This window comes from Suncus etruscus, chromosome 17 (genome assembly GCF_024139225.1).
Source record: "Suncus etruscus isolate mSunEtr1 chromosome 17, mSunEtr1.pri.cur, whole genome shotgun sequence".
Classification (NCBI taxonomy): domain Eukaryota; kingdom Metazoa; phylum Chordata; class Mammalia; order Eulipotyphla; family Soricidae; genus Suncus; species Suncus etruscus.
In genome coordinates this window covers 14694545-14719227 of record NC_064864.1, presented here as the reverse complement: position 1 = coordinate 14719227, position 24683 = coordinate 14694545, and the positions used below count along the sequence as shown (strand labels likewise).

The following is a 24683-nucleotide window of genomic DNA, read 5'->3' as shown; positions in this document are numbered from 1 at the left end:
GAAACAAAATATTTTATAAAAAGTTTTGCTATAGTGGGAATGTTGCACCAGTGAAGAAAGGATCTTCTTTTTGTAAAACCCAACTACAGTCATGTTTGTAATCACAGTGTTTAAATAAAGATAGAAAAAAAATAAAGAAATGCTCAAATAAAAAGAAGTTTTGCTATAACTGACAGTGCTGCAAATGATTGAAAAAGGACAGTTTTAATCGCTTCTCGGCCTTTTGGCTGAGATCAAGTGTAGTATTTGTTTTTATCAGTTTAATATCTGATACGTCGTCTATCCGATGACAATATATTAAATGGTTTTTTTGGCACTAGGAAATGGAATAGGAGCTTGCTCCATCCATTCTATGCATCGACCTGGTATTGCAGTACCTCCAGGAACGGTGCACCTTACCCCCTCCACCCAGGTGAATAATGACTGTTGAAAAAAAAAAAGGGACAGCTTAATTTTATTGTGGTATGAATGCTTGTTTTGGACCATATGTAGTAATACTAAGGAATCACTACTGGTATTGTTCAGGGGACCATATGCAGTGCTAGTATCAAGTTAGGGTCAACTGTGTGCAAGGCAAACCCTTCAACCTTTGCACTGTCTCTCCAAGACCTAAGATTGATTTCAGAATAGATTTAAGAATTAAATTAAATTAATAGATTTAAGATTTAAGAAATATTAAGGTTGAGATTAAGATCTGCAGAAATGTTTAGTATCTGAAATTAATTGTATTCCAGAGAAAATCATCAATACTTAATCAGATAGGGGCATGAGGGAAACAGAAAAAAAATGGGCAGTGAAAACAGCTGACAAGGATTTATAGGCATGGAACTAGTGGCTGAGTCACCTGATCATAAAATTTACAGCTTGAGAATTAGAGCACTAATTTCTATTCTTCGAGGCCAGCAACGTGTGTTTCATCTGCAACTCCCTCCATCTTCTTCAAGGTCGTAGCAGCTTTTATTGTAATTTAGTTTGTGTAAGAATGCCTGCTTGCTTGATTATTGGAATGTATAAAAATGGTTGTGGATATTTTACTGGGGACAGAGAGTTGCTAGGGCTTCCTGACTGCTAGGTCCGCTTAAATGAACTCCTTTGGCTTTCACCCACACTGTCTGCAATTAGTAATAGGGGATGACACCTGGCTCTGTATTCAGGGCTCACTCTGGGCAGTGCACTGAATACCTTATGTGGGTTTTGGGAATCATAACCCAGGTTTCTCAGCGACTTGCCCACTTGTACTAATTTATAGACCTCATATTGAAATTTTAAGCATTATTTTTTATTTTGTCTAATTTTTAACAATAAATTATTATTAGAGAAATTCTTCTGACTAGGATTTGAAGTACTTTGATTGTAATATATCTGAAGTGCTGTTGTGAAGAAAGTTTATTAAAGCCCAAACAGAAGAAATTTATTTTAAAAACTTACTCCTGTCCTCAAAAGAGAAAGATATAAAATTGCATTATTACGAGAAGGACCAGATAATGGTAAAGACTATAGTTACATAAAAGATCTGGGATTCACAGAGAGAGTCAGAAGGCAGAACAAGCACAAATTTTTTTTTCCTTTGGATACAGGTAAAACTTCATTTTGCATATTGTTATTAAATATTTGTACTGAGTCATTTGTTAAAATGCAGTATAATGTGAAAATTTTCTTATCAATTTTTTTTCAAAGAACAGAATTATCTTTTATGGTCACAGAGGTAAAGATATCGGGACACTGAAAATTAAACATAAATTCCCTAAAATTCAGAAACACATGGGGTTGAGAAGATCAGAAATGAAAAACAAAAGAGTCTATGTGTTTGTATGTGGTGGACACCTCTGTGTCTGTCTAATGCCATTCTATGTTGTACATAATGCTTGTCTATGTCTATATAGTCCCTGCTATATGTAACCCAACCTTTGCCCCCTTCTCTGCTTACCACTTTATAATTTCTTTTCTATCCTTTCCTCCTCTCACCTCTGATTTGTTATTTGTCCCTATTTAACCTTTTTTAAAATAATTTATTTATTTAAATACCATGATTACAAACATAATTGTAGTTGAGTTTCAGTCATAACAAGAACATTCCCTTCACCGTGCAACCTTCCCATCACCAATGCCCTCATTTCTTCCCTCTCCACCCCCTGCCTGTATTCGAGACAGGCTTTCTATATCCCCTCACTCACTGACATTGTTATGATAGTTCTTAGCGTAGTTATTTCTCTAACTGCACTCACCACTTTTGTGGTGAGCTTCATATCTTGAGTAGGTCCTTCCGGCCCTTATCTCTGGGAATTATTTCAATGTCTTTAATTTTTCTTAAAACCCATAGTTGAGTGAAACTATTCCGTGTATCTCTCTCTCTCTCTTACTTATTTCACTCACGGATAGTTTTCATATCCGTCCATGTATAGGAAAATTTCATGACTTCATCTCTCCTGACTGCTTCATAATATCCCATTGTGTATATATGTACCACAGTTTCTTTAGCTATTCATCTGTTGAAGGGCATCTTGGTTGTTTCCAGAGTCTGGCTATAATAAATAGTGCCATTTCTATCTTCAGTTCTTAATTCATCAGGAAACAAATGTTCTACCTGCCAAAATCAGCTGCCAGCTGGCTCCCAAAGCAAAAGGACAGCTTTCCAGCCCACCTTGTCTTGGACTAGGAAGAAGCTGCCAACACCACTGCTACTGATTTTCTCTCTGTGGCCCCTTTGCTCTTACCTCCCTTCACTGTGAACTGTTGCATTCTACCAGATTTGGCTCTTGAGAGAGCCTCAACACAAGAACATTACCTGATCCCTGACATCTGCGAATTATTTTTCAGACTTCACAAGATCACATTGCAGATTGCAATTGTGCTCTAGACTTTATCTCCCCATCAAACTATTTAAAAAGATTTAAAAGGAATATGTATAATTCTCTAGATGTGTATTTCCTTAATAGGTATAATTTTTTGTGTGTATTTCCTCATGTAGAAGTAGCTTTCTTTCCCCATCTCGTTTTTGCATTTGATTAGTAGGAAATTCTAGGTAAGTTTCTCTTGAAGTCTGAGTTCAGGTTAGAACTCAATTATAGGGATTAATAGCTTGTTATTTTTATCCCCACATGCACCAGTGTCATTTGCCATTATTCTTTTTTGCATAGGCAAATTAAAATGGAGGAGTCTTAGATATAGAAAGAAGTTCTTATCTATTAGTGATAGGAACTCATAAATTTTATAGGGCAGGGGAGGTGTCTTTCACCCTGAACATTTGTCAAAGTAAATTGGCTTAAGCTTCAGAAAGTCAGATATTGGTCATTCACCCCTGAACCTTGGACTTTATCTTTGTAACTGGCATGATTTTCTGCATCGATAGCAGGAATTAAACTTCTACAGGAAAAGGCCCTAATGCAGCCTGGCATTGACTTGCTCCAGGGTGGTTTCATCTGACATCCTGGTGACTAGGAAAAAGCAACAACTTGCTTTCAGGACAGATTTTCCTGTATTGCCACCTAACTATGAGGTAAAATCAGAAGATGCTTCATGACACCCCATCTTTGACATTGGATCTATGCAAAAACCAAGATCTATAATTACAGAAGCCTGACTGTGACAACCATGACTGAGAAGAGAGTTTCCTGGGATCATGAAGAAAGACTTTGAGTTTAGACAATTAGTATGTTTTGAGCCTATAGTGGAGTTTTATGACAGGATGCCACATGGGGAGGGAACCCTATTTTTTAGGCTAATGATTTTTTTCTAATTTCCCTGTTTTGCTGCATCTATGCAAAGTAAAACAAAAACAAAAAATAACCAAACCCTGCCCCCCCTTTTTTAGATTGGGGATCCTGCTTTTTTTAATAGAATCTTGGGAAATGAATTACTTTGTTTTACCTCAGATTTCTGTACTTTTTTTTTTTTATAAAATTGAAAAAAATAAGAGGATGGGGACCAGGGTCCAAGAGCTCTCAGGTGCATTATTGGAGACAATTGGTGGAGACAAAAGGACAAAACAAATACCCAAGCCAAACCAATAACAATAGAATCAAGAGACCCAAACTATAAAAATCTAAACTTAAAATGGGTCTGTTAATACTGGTAGGTCAGGGGGCTAAGGGTGGTGGTATAGGATGCAACTTGGGAACTTTGATGAAGGGAGGTCAACATTGGTGGTGGGAATGGTCCTAATTCATTGTCACTATATGCCTCAAATACAACTATGAAGGACTTTGTAAATCACAATCTTTTCAATAAAATTAAAAAAAATACAATAGAAATAATTTAGTTCCCCAATTTAAATACAATAGGATAATTTCTAGGATTTTAAAAAGAAAATAAAAGTTGCCTTCACCCCAGGATTAATGCTCACACAGCACACACACACACACACACACACACACACACACACACAAACACACACATACATACACATAGACTGCACACATCTGCATTTGTTAAATAGAACTCAGGGCTGAGTATATTGCATATGTAAGAGTATTTCCTTTTGTCCTGGGGCAGGGCCTACATTGTTAGGATTTTTACAATGTCCTTATATATGACAATGAAGTTGCAATTTTGGTGGATTTACTTTTATTATGTTGTAACTCATATAAAGACAAAGCAATAACAACAATAAAACAAAGACTAGGGGCATGATCAAAGGGTTGGAGTCCATAATTTGAATGTGGAAGGTCAATATACAATCCCCTACCCCACATGATCCCCCAAACACTACCAGCTTTATTCTCCAAATACCAAGCTGTTTGTAGTCCCTGGGGCCATATATGTGACCCAAAACAAAGAGAATTGAAGAAATAATGATAAGATCATTCAGCCAATCAATCCAACTGTAATGACCTTACAAAATCTCTTCCTTCTATAAATTTATTTTATAAAAATAAGAACAATTATAAATAAGGCAGCAGATTTGTAAGTTATTATGATAATAAAAATAATTTAGAGAAAAATAGGAGGAGGCTTTGATGTAAATGTAAGGCACTCAGCTAACCATACTGGTGTCTAATTTTAGAGTTCTGTTATAATCATTCTTAAATCCATCATATCATAACTAAATTATATGAATTCTACCAGATTAGTAGGATCAACTAATTGAAATATATATTTTAATTTTTTAAAATTATTTTGTGTTTTGGGCCAGATCAAGCTGTTATCAAAACTTACTTTTGGGTTTGTGCTCAGGTGATCATATGTGATTTCAGGGATTAACCCCAGGTAAGTGGCATGCAAGGAAAAAGTCTTACATTATATATTATCTCTCTGGCCCTTGAAATAAAGATTTTAGTGCCCAGATTATATCACTCCAGCAAAATAATAAATTTTCTAGGTACCTCTTACAAACAAATACATTTCAGTTACATTTTACAAATCATTAAAAATTGAGATATTTATATGAATGCATACAAATTGGCTAAAACATAAATTATGTAGAAATGCATAGAATTCATTCAAAACTTAGAGGTATTTTACTTTGCAAAATGTAGTTATATTTTCATACAGAATTCATCCCTGGTTTGCAATTATTTACTCTCTACATCTTCTCCAATCTAATTGGTCATTTCACTCATTTTTTCTTTTATGTTTCTAAGAAAAACATAACTACAAAAATAAATAGTAACCCTGTGTATGATTAAATTAGCAATTGCTATACAAATATGTAATCTAGGGACCAGAGAGATAGCTCAGTGATAGGGTGTTTGCCCTGCAAGGAACCAATCTAGAACTGACCTTGCTTCGAATCTGGCATCCCCTATAGTCCCCCAAGCCTGCCAGGAGCGATTTCTGGGCAGAGCCAGGAGTAACTCTCTGAGTGTGGCCCTCCAAAATAAAAAAAAATGTAATCTATTCAGGGCAACACAAAATTTGCTCTCCAAAAATCATGTATAGGGATGAAGATATAGTATAGCAGGTAGTATGCTTGCCTCATATGTGGCTGGCCAGGTTTGATCCTTGGTGTCTTCTGTCATTCCCCAAGAACTGCAAGAAGAAATGCCTTATTTACTAGCCAGAAATAACTCCTCATTATTGCAGAATTTGATTGCATTGTCTGATATTCCCCTTCACTGAAAGTAATGCCTTTTTAGATATCAGATAGTATGTAATCCTGTAAATATATAAAACATTGTTTTGTGTTCAGGCAGATTTTTATTTGGAGGGTATTAAAAATGTAAAACTTGTTGAGCATTATTTTAGATATCTACCTCAAATAAAGAAAATTATGGAGGATTATTTTAAAATAATTGCAAATACCTGCAATTAATTTGCATCTGAACTTGTCAAAGACTCCATGATTTTAATATAATAATCACCTTTATAAGGAGACACAGCTGAGTCTAAAGTAATGTAAGTCTTTGTCTCGTAGAAAAGTCACCAAATGACTGTGGTGTAAAGTAAGTTTTTACATGTGGTCACTTGCTATATAACTAATGATGAAATAGTCAGGTGTCATTCTCATGGAGATTTTATCCCCAGATATGAGGCCTTTGTTAGACTTAGTAAACAAAAGAAGCACAAAGGACAGAAAATATTTATGCCAACTGAACCATTTCTTATATAGTCAACTTTTTCAGAAATATCCCACATTAACAACTTACAACCAGCACAGTGACATGTATTTAACACTATTTCAAAAGGATTATTTTTCAGTTTTGAATTAGGCACATAAGTGCCTCACTGAAATCATGGTTCGTTTTTCAATTATGATCCCTATCCCCTTGTGTGTTTGAAGATAATAATTAAGAACAATAATAATACTTCCAATACACTACTATAAGTACAACACTATATACAAGGACTATAGTAAATTTCCTAAATGCTATATTTTTTAAAATATAAGCTCTTGAAGGTAGAAATCAAATCTGTCCCCTATAAATGCTCAATAAATGTGTGTTGGCTGTTGAATACATAAAGACCAGAGAGAAATTATCATGGAGTTTAGAAGGTAGGATTGTGGTTGCACCACTGTCAGTAGAGCATATATGGTAAAAATATATGCGGGTTAAAAAAACACTTCCAGAGTTCTTTACAAACATATAATTAACTGAGCCCAGATTAAGCATTACTGCATTTTCTGGATTTTTGGTACAAAATTTATTGCTGGAAGTGCTGCCCCTGGAGCATTGCCAAAATCCAAAAATATTCATTTATTTCAAATAACATTTTATGAAGACAGAGTAACCCCCTAACCCCCCAAAAAAGAGCAAGAAAGAATTTTACTGTCCATAGTAAAGGGTTCTGAAGTAATTTTAGAAAAAAAATTAATTAAAACAAAACCTCTGTAATTTTAAACTTCCTTTTCACATTGGGGTAATCATTTACAGTCAAATGAGAAAAGATAAGAATAACCCAATTAGAAACTCACTAGAGTCTCTTTTAACATAAAATATATTTTAAGAGCTCAATATAATTTCCTTAAGAAAATTTCAATAGAAATTCACTTCTTTGCTTTTAGTTTTCCCCTTTTTTTCTAACTACAGAAGGCTACTAATGATTTACTAAGTTTTTGTTGTTTTTGTTCAAGTTGCATTTAAAGTTTTACTCTTTCCTAGTCTCAATTTTCTGTTTTCTGTTTCCAGCCATTACAACTTGCCTTATATAAACCAAAATGACCAGATTTGAAACTAATAATATTCGAAAGCCCAGTAAGTACATCTAAGGCAGAAGAGTAAAATGAATTTTTATCTTTGTGGCAGAAGCTATAAAACTAGCTCTAAATGAGATTATGAAGAAGCTTTTAGAAATCATGCAAATGAATTTATATTTTTGTTGATTGTGGAAGACTTGTTAAAAGGTTTTGGTCAGAAATAAGTGAGTGTCCAAATTGTTGTTTTGTTTTGTTTTGTTTTAGGTCCACATCTGGTTATGTTCAGAGCTTACTTCTTATTCTGCACACAGAGAACATTCCTGATGATACTAAGAGGGTCATTTGTGTTGCTGTGGATTGAGCCCAGGTCAGATACATACAATGAAAGCATGTTGTCCCTATCACTTTGGCTGAATGTCTAAGTTGTAATTTAAAATACTATTTGGTTTGTGAGATATAGAATGATGAATTGAAGTAGTTATTGACAGCAGAGGAAGAAATAAACATGATACTTAAGTGGTCAAGAATGACATAATTTAGAGCTAGAGAGAAAATCTAAAATGACAAGATACTTGCTTTGCCTGTAATTGACTCTGGTTCAAATCCCTGTTACCACATATGTTGCTCTTCCTCTCCAGTACGTCCAGCTTTGTACTTCAGAGCATAAAGTCAAGATTGCCACCTGAATACCACTGAGTGTGGCCATACAATGTTATCCCCCAATAAATGGTGTGATTTTTACTTAGGATATGGACAGTAAATGTGTTGTGTATTTAAACATTTTAATGGGATTATTAAGTTACTGACCCTACCCTGATCGGTGATTGTGACCTACCCTAGGGTGTGACCTGGCATTCTGCTCCCACCCTCGGGAGGTACCTGATTCTGCTCCCATCATTGGGTGGTACCTGATCCCACCATTGGGTGGTACCTGATTCGGTGGCATATAAGCAAGGGTCTGTGGAAGGCGAGGGGCTTTTTTCTTGCGGCCTATTCTTAGGCCTTTTGGCTTCGGCCTCTTCATGGAATAAAGAGCTGTTTTCTTCGGAAGCCCGACTGCCTGTTGGCTTTCTTCCCGCCGCATTCACCTCAGAACCGCCAACTGAATAGGGTAACAGACGCGTGGTCCGAGCTGGAGGGGAAAGGCCTCATCCTCCATCCCTCCATCAGTCAACCCCTTCAGGGGCTGACTTGCAACAAGTATGGATTATTGTGAGTGAATTGGTGAATTATTTTATAATGGTAGAATTGTTTATGGTAAACCAAAGTAGAATATGCAAAAGTAATGAGGAGGAGGAATCAAGGAATGTATTAGTTTTATGCCATTAAATAGTATCACTAGCACAAATAGTAAAGAGAATAAGCTTAAAAAGTATGAATGAGGGCCTGGATAGTACAGTGGTAAGGCATTTGCCTTACATGCGGCCAACCCAGGATGGACCCAAGCTCAATCCCCAGCATTCCCTGACATGGTCCCCTAAGTCTGCCAGGAAGCAATTTCTGAGCACAGAGTCAGGAGTAACCCCTGAGTGCTGCTGGGGCTCAAAAAAACAAAACAAAACATATATGAATGAGAATATTTAAACATAGAAGTAACTACAGATGCGCAGTAAGAAATAGAGTCTACAAAACATATGAGCTTGTGTATAAAATCTATGAAATCAGAAAATATTAGAATAATTTGAAGATAGTATAAAAAAGATAGATCTTTTGGAAAAGTGGAACATGATTTAGAGCTTCAAGCATATTGGGAAAAGGAATTGAGCAGCAGAGAAAATGATGGTGAACTTGTGGGGGGGCTAGAATTAGTTTGGTACCAAAATACTACTTGTGAGAGGAAAGAGGCAGCTGTATAGAAGCTTTATAAAGGGAAACCTGGTATGTCAGCTATCTCAAAGAGCTTTATCTTGAAATTAATGGGAAGCCATTAAGAGGTTTTTAATGGGGAGTTATATGATACCATCATGCTTGTGACAATTATGATGGATGGAATGTGAGGAGTCTGGCTGGAAAAAGGGACACTAATTAGGAAGCTCCTATAATCACTTGGTGAGAGATAATGAGAATGTTGCTGAGAGAGCAGCGGTGAAATAGTATGTGAAGAAAGACAGAGTGGAGATATATTTAGAATATGCTTAGATATGAAAACAAGGGAAAGTGAGGACCCGAGGTGCTTGTCCTCTGTTCTTACTGGCATTGGAGCAGTAAACAAACAACTGAAGGGTAATGAAGGAAGAAAGAGAAAAAGATGGAGACATTTAAAGAAAGCATTTTGAGAAAAAACATATAGACTCTAGGGGGGAATTTCACAAATGATCAGCAGTGCTGAATGCTTTAGTGGTTAAGTAAATTAAGAACGAAAAATTTCCACTGTGATTTAACAACCAGAAGAACAATTCAGGAGAAAGGGATTTTGGTGTGGTGGTAAGGATAGAAACCAGACTACAGTGGGTGGGTGGAGGACAAAAGGAGGAAGTGGAAATAGGCTAGACACCAACATCATGAAGCCTCGAAAATAATAGAGAGAGAAAATGAGATTATGGACTAAATTCAGTTTTCTTATTATTTTCACCAAATAATAGATACTACGTACATCTACACATAATACATCTATGTATGAACCTATAATCATATTGATTAAATTATCTAATGTACAATATGAAAATTTTATGTAATATAAATGGATAATAATAAACTGTCAATCATGATATGATCAGTATTTTAAAATGTTGACAAGTAGAACATTAAGACCATGCACTTAATATGTCTAATAGTAAATATTAAATCAATATGATGGTTTTATTATTTAAACTATTTCACTTCAACATTAGGTCGATTCCAAAATATTAAGAATACAATGCTACACAAGGAGAGGAAGCCCTTCTACCACTACTTGTATTTTACATATGTCATTTATTTTTTATTCCCAATTGGATAATCATATCCAGATTTCTCTCTAATCTCTGAAGTCTTCTGGAATGTTTACTTTACTTGGGGTTTTATCTTATTGTTGTGGTGCTAAGTATTTCTTTTGAGTGGGATTTTGGATACTGGGAATTAACATTCATAAAACAGCAGAGTATTCTCATCAAGACAATACAATTCTTAACAACTTCATGGCTTAACCAAACAAAAGTATCTACCCCCTGTGTAAAAAAAAAATTATGCTAGATAAAAAGCATTTCACATGTATATTCTTAACCATCTCTCAACTCTTACTAATCGATTCACTATACGAATCTTATTTTTACATCTAAGTGCACTACTTGTTAGGGGAAATATCGAAACAACTTAGATAAAACTTTCTGCCTTATCAGAACTCAGTTCAGAGCCTTTGAACATTTAGGATTTAGAAAGAGGGAAGTAACAAAAGATAGGGAGGACTGAATGAAGAGAATCAGTGAGACAAGGACTGAAACATGAGAATCTGGGTACTGTTCTAATCCTTTTCCTTATAAAATGTTGTCCTACATTTCCTATGCAAAGCAACTTCGTTGACTAAACTACAGTCATGTTGTCCACTGTCAGCTTCTTTTGTCACTCAGGCACAGATTTTTAACTTGTGCTGTCCAAGTTTAGCTTAGCATTAGGACAAATTTCTTCTTCAGAAGAAAGAAAAGATAGGGAGAGAAAGCAAAAGAAAAAGTAAGAAGAGAAAGTGAAATAAAAAGCTAAATTCCTTGATTTAAAGTCTCATAACACTGAATTGCACCCCCTTTATATAAATTTAATGGTACCTTAAACATGTACAGGATAGAGCGATTTGTTAAAATCAAATTATATATAGTGAGAAAGATACAGATTTTAAAATATTCTTGGTCATATTGGCACATTAATTATTTTGAATAATAATGGGCAATAAACATCTAGTGAAAAAAATTCTCTTCCATTTCTTTTGTCTTTGGAAGTTGGACACATACGCCATGTAAAAAGTATTGCCCAGGTAGTATGGTCGATAGGATGTGAGTGGAAGGAATTGCATGGTATTAATTTTCATTACTAGATATATGAACATTAGGAATAGAAGTCTATATAAAATCTCATTGTTTAGCTCCTGCAAATGTAGGTTCTTCAATAATGTCGGAGTGATTTACAAACAAAACTCAAAATTTTTTATGAAATTGCAGTTTATTTTATTGTTTTGCGTATCAGTGTCCTACCCTGATGTCCTAGACATCACTTTTGACTCCAAGGTCAACAACTAGATCCTAAAACCTGCGTGGTTTGGTGGAGTTTGTTGCTAGTGATAAGTGATTAACTTCTCCAGGCTCACAACTCAGTGGCTTTCTCCCTTTGAATTTTTGTTCTCTGTTCATCGTGAGTGAAAAATGCTGCTTTCCTATTATATGCCAAGACACAGGTAAGGACTCATAAAGGATAGACAACAACAACAACAACAACAACAACAACAACATCAAAGGTACATTTTATACTTTGTTATTAGCCACTGATTCCACTGGATGATTCATTTTTTGTTTTGTTTTGTTTTGTTTCGTTTTGGGGCCACACCTGGTGACGCTCAGGAGTTACTCCTGGTTTTGCACTCAGAAATCGCTCCTGGCTTGGGGAATCATGTGGGATGCCAGGGGAATCAAACCACAGTCTGTCCTAGGCTAGTGCATTCAAGGCTGATGCTTTACCGCTTGTGCCAAGCTCCCGCCCCTCACTGGATTATTCTTTGGTCAAAATGCCCAGGGACCCACCAGTGTTTCTTTGCCAATGGGGACAACAATTCCGTGTAAGGGTTTAATAATGCAGTTATGCTCAGGCATTGTGTTGCCTGGGATTACTCTGGTCACACTGAGTGTGACTAGGGACCTCCAGGACCATACCTGGAGATGCTAAATAGACCATATCATGTCAAGAATCTAAGCTGGGTCAAGCTTATGCCTAGTACCTAACCACTGTTTTATCTCCATTCTTCCTTTAAAACTTTTCTTTTAAAAAGCAGTTATAAAAAATGTAACATTACAGTAAATATAATTATGCTTGTCCTAGTAAATTCTTATTTTATTTCACATATAATCAGGGTAAACTGTTAAGACACTGTTCATGTTTGCAAGCAAAATCTAACTTAAAAATAGCTGGCCACTGGATAGTAAACCAGGACACCATACATCACCCCATAATAAAGCTGATGGCTTCAATACATGTACAGAAAAATATACATGACTACTTTTGTACTAAACTTTTTATAAAACTTAATTTATACCTATTATGCCTAGCAGCATTGTAAACACTAATGTTAAGTGATGGCAAAATCATTGACTTACCAAAAACATGATACATTTTCACAGTCTTTAAATACTCTTGTACTTTAACTTTATTAATTTGACAGTACATTTAAAAATGATCTACAGACTAGTTTAACAAACTAACAAAATAACATTTTAAAGCAGTAATGACTGAGTTTGTTGAGTAAGAATTTTACGAACATTAATTATTATTATTGATAAAGGTGGAGCCAGAGGTACTGTGCATTTTTCTAAGCTCTATGGAAAGAAATACTTCGGAACTTTGTAACCCTTTCCAAAGCTAGGGGTCTTGCAGTCTGTCAATGTCAACCTCATATCTTCCTGTACGTATGGAAACATTTTTCATAAGCAATGGGTATCAGGATTTCTTTTGTGTGGCAGAGGGGCTCTCAGAGGTACTTAGGGCACCTCAGGGTCACTCTAAGCATTTTTTGGCCAACCAAGGATAGAGATTCAATATAAATAAGACGTGTAATTGCACTCCAGTTGAGCCCTGCAGTGCTGGGATTATTCAAACCACTTTGGAAGAGTTCAAGAAACCTCCAAGGCTTTACTTGGCTGTGTTTGGGAACATCCAGGGCTATATTCAGCTGATTCTTGGGACATTTTGTTACTGAAAAATTTAATGCGATGGCCCGCCTGGATGACATATGAATGAACTCCTGAATTATCTTGCTGACTCCCAAGGATTTCTTCTTATAGCATTATGGAATAGAATATATAATGATAACTTCAAGTAATTTCAAAGTGGAATCATTAGCAATTCTGTAAAAAATTGGGACTCCAGAGGCCTGAGAGATAGCGCTGTGGTAAGACATTTGCTTTGCACCCAACTGATTCAGTACGGACTGTGGTTTGTATTTCTGCATCCCATATGGTTCCCTGTGCCTTCCAGGAGCTATTTCTTAGCATAGATCCAGAAGTAACCCCTGAGCACTACCAGGTGTGACCCCAAAACAAACAAACAAAAATTGAAACTCCAATATCCTATCTAGGATCCACCTTGTTCCTCTAAATTCTATTAGCCAAATTTAACTGGTCAACAAAATCATGGACAGGCTTGCTACAGATTGCACCTATGGGACTTGAGAATAGAAGTCACCAGGATATCTTTATTGGATTTTGTACCCAGATTTTAGCTGCTGGGTGGGGCTGGGTAATTAGAGTGCAGAAAGCTGTGGTGCTGCACGCAGAGCACCCCGTGAAGCAGTACATCACATAAGAAGACTCCTCCAAACAGCTTTGATAAAATTTTAAGGCTCATCTCAGTTTAATTATGTCTATTCCAAGGCAGGAATTATATTGTATGTTAAAGGCAGCTTTTAAATTTTATTTACATTCATCAGTTTTATTATTAATCAGAGAATGTAATTAACAAATGCTTTCGAAAAGTAATAATATGTATAACAGTATGAATACTATATTAGCAGTTTTATACAAGATAGTAATAAGATTAATAAATATCTTGAACATAACTGGATTTTATATATACTGAAGTAGCTATCAGTATGTACAATTTTTGCAAGATCATTTAGATAACATATGAGAAACTACTCTATTTACTACTATAATATTATAAATATGGACAGAACATGGTGGAAAGATTGACTGGGTTGTTGATAATAAATTTGATTACCAATACATACCACACATTCAATTGACAATTTTTTCCTATTGTCAGGGTGCAGGAAAAAATGTACTCAATTTTTTGGTTTATAATTATGTTTGGTAGAAAAATTAATATCAGGAAAATTGTTGGAATATAAAAAATAAGTGAAGTGCATGAATAATTTATTTTTACTTAGAAAATAAGTTGACTTTATGGAGAATTGTCATGAATGTCTAGTCTAATATTAATGCAACAGTGTGTATAAATTTTGTTATAAAATGGGACAAGGTCCTGTGCAAATTCCAGAGCAAATTCCAGATGAATGCAATGGCGAGAGAATGTTTTCTTCTATTGTTTCATCTTAAATTTTCATTGTAACATAGTTACAACTATGCTCATTGAAGCTTGGTTATAACAGTATTGATGCTTAAAATTTTGATGTACAGTTATTATACCTTAACCTTCTTCTTAGTGGTCAAGAAAGAATAAATTATGACAAAGCCTTGCCCTAGATAGCTATTATATCTTGTTGTAGGTTTCTTTAATAAAAAAACAAAAACCTATGTTTAGAGATGTTCCCTAAACCTAGCTAGCTAATATTTACAGGTATAACAATTTCCTCATGGTCCATTTAGGTTTTGATTAACGTGACCCCATCACATATAAAGTTGACATGTGCAACTTTCGTGGGAGACCCCCGACCCGCGGGGGTGTGGAAATGAAGGTTGCTAGTTATTAGTGGGTTCACTCGAGCAGAACCGACCTGTAAAGAAGAACTAGAGAAATTAGTAAGAGAAGCCTTCAAGACAACGCATGCTGTTCAAAAAGGGAAGTTTATTGTTGGGGGATCAGCTTTTAAGGGCTGAGATACGTCAGAAGGTGTTACAAGTTTTACACCAATCACAGTTACAAGCATTCATTAGCATAAACTGGGGCAGGTAATAGGGAGGGGCAAAGAGGTAGACCTGAGCACGTTTTACTAAAAGGCATAAGATTCAAACAGAGTTCTATAAATTATACTCAACAAGTATAAATAGAACCTCAGCTGTAATCTTACTAATGTTTGCTAACACAAAGGCAAGTTGCTCTATATCTTTCTTTCTGGCTGGATATATTGGGCTGCTCTGAATTACTTTATTTGTCTATTTCCTTTGTCCTCAAGGCATGGGCGCCTTTGGTCACGTGGGTGACCAGATTAGGAATTACTGAGGTGTCTTTATGTTCTAGGTTTATCAGCTAGGCTCCCCACAGACATGTAGTAGACAAAACTTATTTTGGGGCTGTTGAGAAAGCATTCCTGAACATTTTGGAGGACAATAATGCTATACTCCTAAATAATAATAAAATAAGCCAGTGTTAAGTACAGGGGTGAAATATATCATCCTATTGAAAAGGTCACTTGTATTCTTTATTGTGCTTTATACAATAAACTTCTTTTATCATTTATATTCCTTGAATATTTGTGAATCAGGTGCAACCTATTTTATTTTGGGGTGTGGTTGGCCTCACCCAGTGGTGCTCAGGTATTATTCCTGACTGCACTCAGAAATCACTCCTGGCAGTCTAAGAGGGGACCATATTGGGTGCTGGGGATTGAATCCAGGTTGGCTGCATGCTAGGCAAACATCCTACCCACTGTACTATCACTCTGGCCCTGTAGCCCATTATATATTTAATATTTTTTCTCTGGCAAATATTTTGCATGCAAAGACAAAGTTAAACTAGTTATAAAAATATAGTTTTTTCATTATCTGGAGACATTTATGCCGCAGGTGTGCTGCGTCCACAGGCTAGACCTTAGTGGGATCCATAAATAATCACTGGGAATAAGCGGGAACATGAAGCAAACGGATATGAAATATGAAATAATGATAGCACATGCAGTATGTGTGGGGTCAACACATCTCTTGCAGGAGTGTGACAAATTTAATCTTCAGGCAAGGGAGTCTATAGAGGGGAAAAAGAGGCAGTCATAACATAAAAGGACTATGCAATGTACATTATTTGGTTTTAGAACAAATACACATAGCTTTAGGTGGTTTGTAACCTTAGAATAAAATAGGTTTCAGTTAGGAGTTAGAGGATAAAAGGAAGACTGAATTCTTACATATCAAAGAAGTTCCTGGCCCTAGGTGTCATTACTGACGTAAATTAAGGGATAGCAGGAAATCCTGGTTTACTCCTGTTAACAAATATTCTTAACCTGAGGGAAAGAGTATTCTAGCTAGGGGCTAAGACCCACTTTCTATGATCTGGTAATAGAAAGAGAATAACACTAAAGAAAGGGGTACATAATTACACCTAGTAAAATAGTCTAATTCTACACTGACCAAACCTGTTTGTAAGCAGTTATTCAAAGTGACAGGGAGAGTCCCTGAGACAGAAATCATTTTGCTGTTATGCTCAAAGGCAGGGAAAGAAGACCATTGTCTGAAGATGCTATGTTTTGACTTGGCCTTAGGAAGTAAAAAAGCTGACAGAAAGAGAGATAGCTGGCTGGATTTTGAGTTGTAAATATACTAAGTCAGCAGGGAACTTCTAGAAGCTTGCTTTGGTACTGAAATTCCTTTAATGACCGCAGGATAGCTAAGGCTGAATTTCTGTAGTATAGCAGAAATGAATTAAAAGGAAAATGTTAAGTCACTACCAAAGTAAGAAGTATGATAGGGGGCCGGGAAGGTGGCGCTAGAGGTAAGGTGTCTGCCTTGCAAGCGCTAGCGTAGGAAGGACTGCGGTTCGATCCCCCGGCGTCCCATATGGTCCCCCCGAGCCAGGGGCGATTTCTGAGCACATAGCCAGGAGTAACCCCTGAGCGTCAAACGGGTGTGGCCCAAAAACCAAAAACCAAAAACCAAAAAAAAAAAAAAAAAGAAGTATGATAGAAATATCACCACTGATCCACGCAAGAGGCAATGATTGAGTTCTCCAAACGGGCCCTCTGGCAGATATTTCTTGGGAGGAAAATTAGGCACTGTACCAGGAAAGCCAAAAGCCACATCTGGTGCATGCTTCCTTTTGCGGGTAGTGACACACTTACATGCTTAAAAAGCCACGTCTGGTGCATGCTTCCTTTTGCGGGTAGTGACACACTTACATGCTTAAAAAGCCACGTCTGGTGCATGCTTCCTTTTGCGGGTAGTGACACACTTACGTGCTTAAAAAGCCACGTCTGGTGCATGCTTCCTTTTGCGGGTAGTGACACACTTACATGCTTAAATAGATGGAATGACATTCACAGTAAGCAATTTGTTTCACATTCCTTCTCACCATTGGCTAATGAGTTTTGGTTGTCTGGATTTATAAAAAAAAAATGAAAAAAGGAAAACATGAGTTTCTTCTTCAAAGGCTTCAATGTAAAACTGTAAAAAATTAAAATGAGGATATATGGTCTCCTTTGAGAGTTCTGAGAGTTTATTTAATTTTTCTTGATTGATATCCTTAGCACTTCTGACTTCCTAGAATTAGAGTAAGTTCATAAATATTCTAATTTGAGTAAACTATAAATGTTGATTTCTTTTATGTTTCTCACACCTGAATATACATACCTGCTTACACTGTCACTATTAACCAGGCTCATATTATTTTTATTATTATAATATATTAACTGTTTATTTTACATCTATCTAAGGCTCATTAAATGTTCTCTGCCATGAAAGGTCAAACTCTTTGAAAAATTATTTGTAATTTTCTCCCAGCCTCAACATATATCTACCAATCTCAATATGCCCCCAACATTTATAGAAAAATATTAATAGTTATGTTTATTCACTATACAATAAACAATATAATTGTACGCTCTTAGTGTGTTTTATGTTCATTTTGCAATTGTTGCTATAACAAATTATTGTCATAATATTCATAGTATTTTTACAGCTTTATAATATTCTGGATTTTAGAACTTGACATGGATCTCACTGGGTAAAATTGAGATGTTGGCAGATTGCTTTCTTCTAGAGAAAACTTTATTTTCTAATCTTTATATATATTCTAAAGCCTGTTTATGCTCCTTTGCTGATACCTCCTATCTTCGAGGACCATAATTGCTGAATAAATCTTTCTTATATCACATCTCACAGAATGATTCTTCTACCTTCTAAATTTGCATTTAGGAAATCTTGGACTAGAATGGACCCTGCCATACATTTTAAAACATTCTCCATATATCAAATCAGTTGGTTAGTTATCTTAATTCCAGTGGGATTCAGAGAAATAGAACAAGTGGAAAAGTAGGTTTCTTTTATGTAGTCCACACAACTTTGATCTCTCACACCATATATGGTCCCTCAAACTCTGTCAAAAGTGATCACTAAGCACAGAGCAATGTGTTGGCCACAGCACCACAGGGGGTGGCCCCCAAAAAACAAATAAACAAAATAGTGAAAGGAATAGTACTCAAGAATAGAATGTAAGTGTGGTAAGTGTGATAAGTGTTTCTACGATACTTTTTTTGGTCACACCTGATGGTGCTGTGTAGCTACTACTAGCTTATTCTTAGAGACATTCTCTAGAGTGCTTAGGAGACCATGTTGTATATGGGATTGAGCACCAGTTTCCCTATGTAAAGCATGTGTTCAGTTCTTTGATATATCATCTAGGTTTTTTGTTTTGATTTGTTTTTTTTTTTTGTTTGTTTGTTTTTGGGCCAAACCCGTTGAGGTTACTTGTGGCTCTAAGCTCAAAAATCGCTCCTGGCAGGCCCAGGGGACCATATGGGATGCCAGAATTCAAACCACCAACCTTCTGTATGCAAGGCAAATGCATTACCTCCATGCGATCTCTCTGGCCCCCACTTGTTTTTCTTTTACTGGGTAAAGTTATCCTTCTATTTCTTTGATATTTAAATATAAGATATCCATCATTATTCTTTAAAAATAACCAGTTATCTCATGATATTTATATTGAGTATGATTCGACATTCTGGGCCATGGTCTTTGGGCTAGAACTCCAAAGAAATGTTTGCCACGAACCATATTTTAGGTTAAAATAAAAGGCAAAAAGCTGTAGGTTGATAATAAAACAAAATAAATACATTCCTCATATTTTATAAACACATTTTCTATCTCTTAAGAATCCAATTTTTATGTGAAAGTTACACTGCATTGCTATGAGTCAAGTCTTGCTGACTTGTAGACTTTACCTTTGCAATAACTTCTGAGTTTGTATTTTTACTTTTTTAAATATATTACTTTGTTGAGAACTCTTAGCTTATTGTGAACTTTTAAAATATACCTTGGCTTCACTAGTGTGTAGCGTTTTAATGGAGAAATCCATCTCTGTTGAAAAGAATGTCCTATTTGTAAAACAATCTGCATTGGATATTTCAATAATTACTTCAATTATATGATTAGTTGTCTAGTTCAGACTATCAGTCTTTGTAGCACAGATGTTTGTTTACTTGATTTCTTCTCATAATTGCCTCCACTCTCTATTTGGCCTGTATAATCAGCCTGTTTCTGGCAATATGTTTGTTAGAGTTGTGCTGGCATCCACTCCTACTGCCATATCCAGAACAGTGTTGTGGAGTACCTCATGTATAACAAAAATGGCTGGCATAAACACATTGACCTTGGCAAGACACCCTGGGTAGGCGGCTTGTGTACATAATCATGGCCTTCGCCTGCTTGGCTTGTTCAAGGTCGCAGAAAGCGTGTGGGTTTGGTTAAAACTCGCAGTCTTCCAATTTTTAGTCTGGAGTTGACCTTAAAATAGCCATTTGTGCAACTTTTTTTTATCTTTGATTAATGCTGCAAGAGTTGCACTTTTATAGAGTGAATTATTTTTATGGTGGGAAAAAATATTGTAGTTGCCTCATGCCATTCTTTAAAAAAGATGCTTTAAAACTGGGTTGGATACACATGTAAGGGCTTTTTTAGTCTAATTCTATACAAGGTCCAATGTGATAATATATCTTCAGTATCACGTTTTTGCTACCAGCTGTTAGAAAATACAAATCAGGGTGTAAAATCTACATGCATTTTCAAATATGTACTCTCAAAAATTTCCTTTAATGGTTCGCATTCAGCCTAAATAGATATTTCAAAAAACAGAAGTTACTTCTTCTTTTATTGTTATTTTTTTAATTTACCTCTTCTTTTTTTCATATCTTTTTTAAGCACCACGATTACAAATATATTTTTAATTGAGTTTGTCATAAAAAAGAAGTCCAGAGCAACATTCTCACCTCCAATGCCCCCCCCCCCCATCTTCTTCCTACCCCACCCCATTGCCTGCATTCAAGACACAGAAGTTTCTGCTACCTGGGAGAGAGACCAAATTTGGGTATTTTGGTAAGGAAGTTTGAGATTATTCAATATCATCGTCAGAGTTTCTTTTTTTTTTTTCATTTATTTAGTTAATAGATACATCCATCATTTTCTGATAAGGCTTTTTAAAAAACTGTTAAATGATTATATATTCTCTATCAAAAAATAAGGAAATAGTCTTGTTAAAATTGTTCTTTTCATTATTGGGGAAATCTCAATGATTTCTAACATGTTAAAAATAGGCTTCTTTAATAACATATGGAAACAGTACATTAATAATCACTTAATTTTCAGTGATATTGATTGCATGGTTTTGTATTTAAAAGCAAAAGTAAAGCAAGAACAAACAAATTATTTGATAATATTTCCTTTTATGAATTTTAACTACACTTTGAACTATTTTATGGTACTATTTATCTAATTCAAATACCACACATTTATTTAGTTTCTTAGGACAGAGACAAGAAACTAACAGTTTCTTAGTTAAGATAATTTTGATCGAATTAATTTAGTAAGATTTTGAAAGTGGGTACATTGTGAAACAGAAGTCTGACTACTGAGAATTAATTGTTAGCTATTTTTTTGTTTTGTTTTCTTTTGGGGGGCAACACTCAGGGGTTATTCTTGGCTCTAGCCTCAGAAATCGCTCCTGGCAGGCTTAGGTGACCATATGGGATGCCAGGATTTGAACCACCATCCTTCTGCCTGCAAGGGAAACGCACTACCTCCATTCTATCTCTCCCACCCCAATTGCGTTAAGTATTAAATGACTCTGCATTACTTCACTCTAAATATACTTAAGTCTCTGAAAGCTCTTTTGATTGCTTTAGGTATAGTTCATTGATTTCCATATCTGATAAATCACTCAGGGACCATTCCCAAATCATTTCTTGGGGAAATTTCTTGGTATACTTTAAAATATTACTCATTTCATTATCAGTTCACAAGTCCCTTAGGTTATATTATACATTGAAGCTATATATCAAATATCCTCCACATCAAAAATATTAAATGTACACTTCTTTAGTTTGAGTATATTGGGATAAAATTTATGTTTGTTTCCTGAGCCGAAGTATTGAAACAGAATGTTCCTCTCTCAAACTAACCCCCTCTCCAAATAAACCATAAGCATTAGGTAAAGTTGGTAACACTAAAATTGAGGATATCTAAAAACAGCAACCTGTAACCTTGGGAATTTGGGGTGATAAAAATACAATGGCTGAGAGCATTTTTAACCACAAGATTTTTGCCTTTTATATTCAACCCCTGTGAGGTTGTTGAGTTTTTCTCCCTCTAGACCAATATTAAAATGCTTGTTCGGGAACTACACCATTCACAACCCATAACGTTTTGTTTTTCTTCCAAGAGGATCCAGATTTGTAACCAGCTTGTAATGTCTGGTTTAAATCCCGTGCAAACAAGCAAATATGTCTTCAGCAGAGTGATAGCAATTCTATACCTGTTTGTTTACAATTTGTCTGACAATGAGACAGACGCCTATGATTTTTATGTTTTGTTTTTGTTTTATAAGAACCTTCCCAGATTGATTTCACAATCTGGAATCATTTCCTGTCTTGCTTCTTCATCTTGATAATCTAAGGAAAGAGTCTTTGATCTTCTCCATCTTTCAATCTGATCTAGAAGTGATATCGTGTATTTCACAAAGAAAATAATGTCTTCTCTATGCCATTAAATTGTACTGACATCACAAAAACCTGGTTTGGGGTTACAACATCCCTCAAAATATTGTTTTTTGCCTGGGGAAACGTGGCTATTTTAATGAGCCATAAATCAAAGTTCTTGCTTTCTGATGAAGCAGGACTGTGAAATAAATTTTGATGGGTGACCTCTATCAGTAAGCATCAGTGATTAGGTGGATTGACTAGCAAGTCTATTAAGAATGCCACAGAGGAAACCACGCCCTTTTAAGGAACAACAGGTCAAGGCTATTTTCCATGGTTTTGCTGTTGATTTCTATTTCCTTATGCAAAGTCCACTATAATTGACCATCAATCAGGCTGGTACTACACAGGATGATTTAATCTAAATATTTGAATGTGCTTACTTTTTGCAATCTAAAGTAGGATTTTTAATTAAATCAACAGCAATAAGAACATAGTTATAAGCATCCACCAAGAACACTAAAATAAATCAGAAAAGATTTCTGTTCCATGGGGAAACATATACTCATTTCCTTATCAAAAGGTGTACCAATTATTTAAGCTTGAGTTATTTGACTTTTCGGGCTATTGTTGCCAAACTCATTAACTGAACAATTCTCCCACTAATTTTACTTGTGTGGCTAATCCTAAAATTACATAGCATAGCAATTATTTACAAATTCAAGCTAACTATGCTTCAATTAATTATAGATATAAAGTTTAAAAGTATAAGATATTTATATATGACATAAAATGTATATATAATTTATATAAAATGATAAAATATAAAGTTTAAAATTATGAGTGAAAGTACTGATGTTCAAAGTACAATATCATTGATAGATTATTAGTTTTTAATAATTAAGTGATTTGCAAGAAATCAAGGGGCACATTTCCCTCACTTCTCTAATTACCCAAATCTCATTACCCACTTTTTAACATAAATATGTAAAAAATTACATATTTACTGATAAGGAATGATTAGTAAATAGATGAGAAATGTCTTTATTCTGTTTTTTCTCTTTTACCTCTGAAACGCTAAGAAATTACTATTATAGTCTATAAACCACTCTTGTTATCTGTTTGCAACTAAAATGAATTATTTCATATTGATAACATAAAGTAATTAAATATACTTTTTAGTTGAGGCAGAAAGCAACTGAATTGATATTGCAGAAAGGGGCAATGAGGAGTGCAGACATCTATGATGTTTCCCTAGTCTATTGTGATGTAATTATTATAGACTATTGTGATATAACAAGGTATAAATTTTGGTGTATCACATGATAATTTGAGGACTGGAGAGAGGGAACAGCTATGAAGTTTTTTATAATTCATGTCATTGATTTTGCTTCAATTCTCCAAGAATATTCTCCCACTTCAAAGCACTGCCAGGAAAGCTCACTGAATACAGATCCAAGAGTAGCCACTGAGCACCATTAGATGAAACTCACAAATAAAAACAAAAACACATGGTGATTTGATGTATGCATGTATTCCGATGTGATCACTATACTAAGATTACTCAGCACATATATGAGCTCAGAGCTACTATATTTTTTAATGTCTATGGTGAGAATATTTAAGATCTTATTTCTAAAACCCAACTATAATTATGTTTGTAATCATGGTGTTTAAATAAGGAAATTATTAAAAAAAAATAAAAAGAAACAAACTAAAAACAAAAGGTCTATCCTAACAAATTTCAAATCTATAGCAGATCATATTAACTATAGCTACTATACTGTATATTAGTTCCTCAGGACTTAATCATGTTTTAATAAAAATTTACTCCCTTTGCTGGGCCAAATAAATAGTACATGGGCTAAACTGCTTGCCCTGCATCCCACCAATTCTCATTTGGATTTCTGGCACCATATATGGTCCCACATGCACCAGCAGGGGTCACTTTTGAGCACAGAACCAGGAGTAGCCCAGCCCTGAAATCCCTCATCCCTCCAGGACACTTATACCCTTTGACTAATGACTCCTCATTTTCCAACCTACAGACCTTGTTAAAAGGGAACAAGACTCTTCATGGTACAATTATTTCAGGCATTCAATAGTCCAATACAGATCTCATCACCAGTGTGGCCTTTGCTCCATTCAACCCTAAGTATGTCCTTTAGCAAGCACATAATAATTTATTGTATAATGTTTGTTACAACATAATACCTAATGGGAATAGCAAAAATAATTCAGAAAAATCATGAAACTTTTCATTTATCACAATAGAGTTATTAAAGTCATTGAGGGTTTATTGAGTCGTTTATTGCTGGTTGAGCATTCAATGCTCTTAGCTTAGTTACCTTCTATGCTACT

The 24683-nt window shown here is 35.3% G+C and overlaps 1 non-coding gene across 1 annotated transcript; it reads left to right on the top strand.

Annotated features, from left to right (window-relative positions):
- The first annotated feature begins 207 nt into the window (after positions 1 to 207).
- Positions 208 to 399, top strand: LOC125995176 (U2 spliceosomal RNA). The gene has a single exon (XR_007490759.1). It is a non-coding gene; the product is annotated as a U2 spliceosomal RNA (small nuclear RNA).
- Positions 400 to 24683: the final 24284 nt, after the last annotated feature.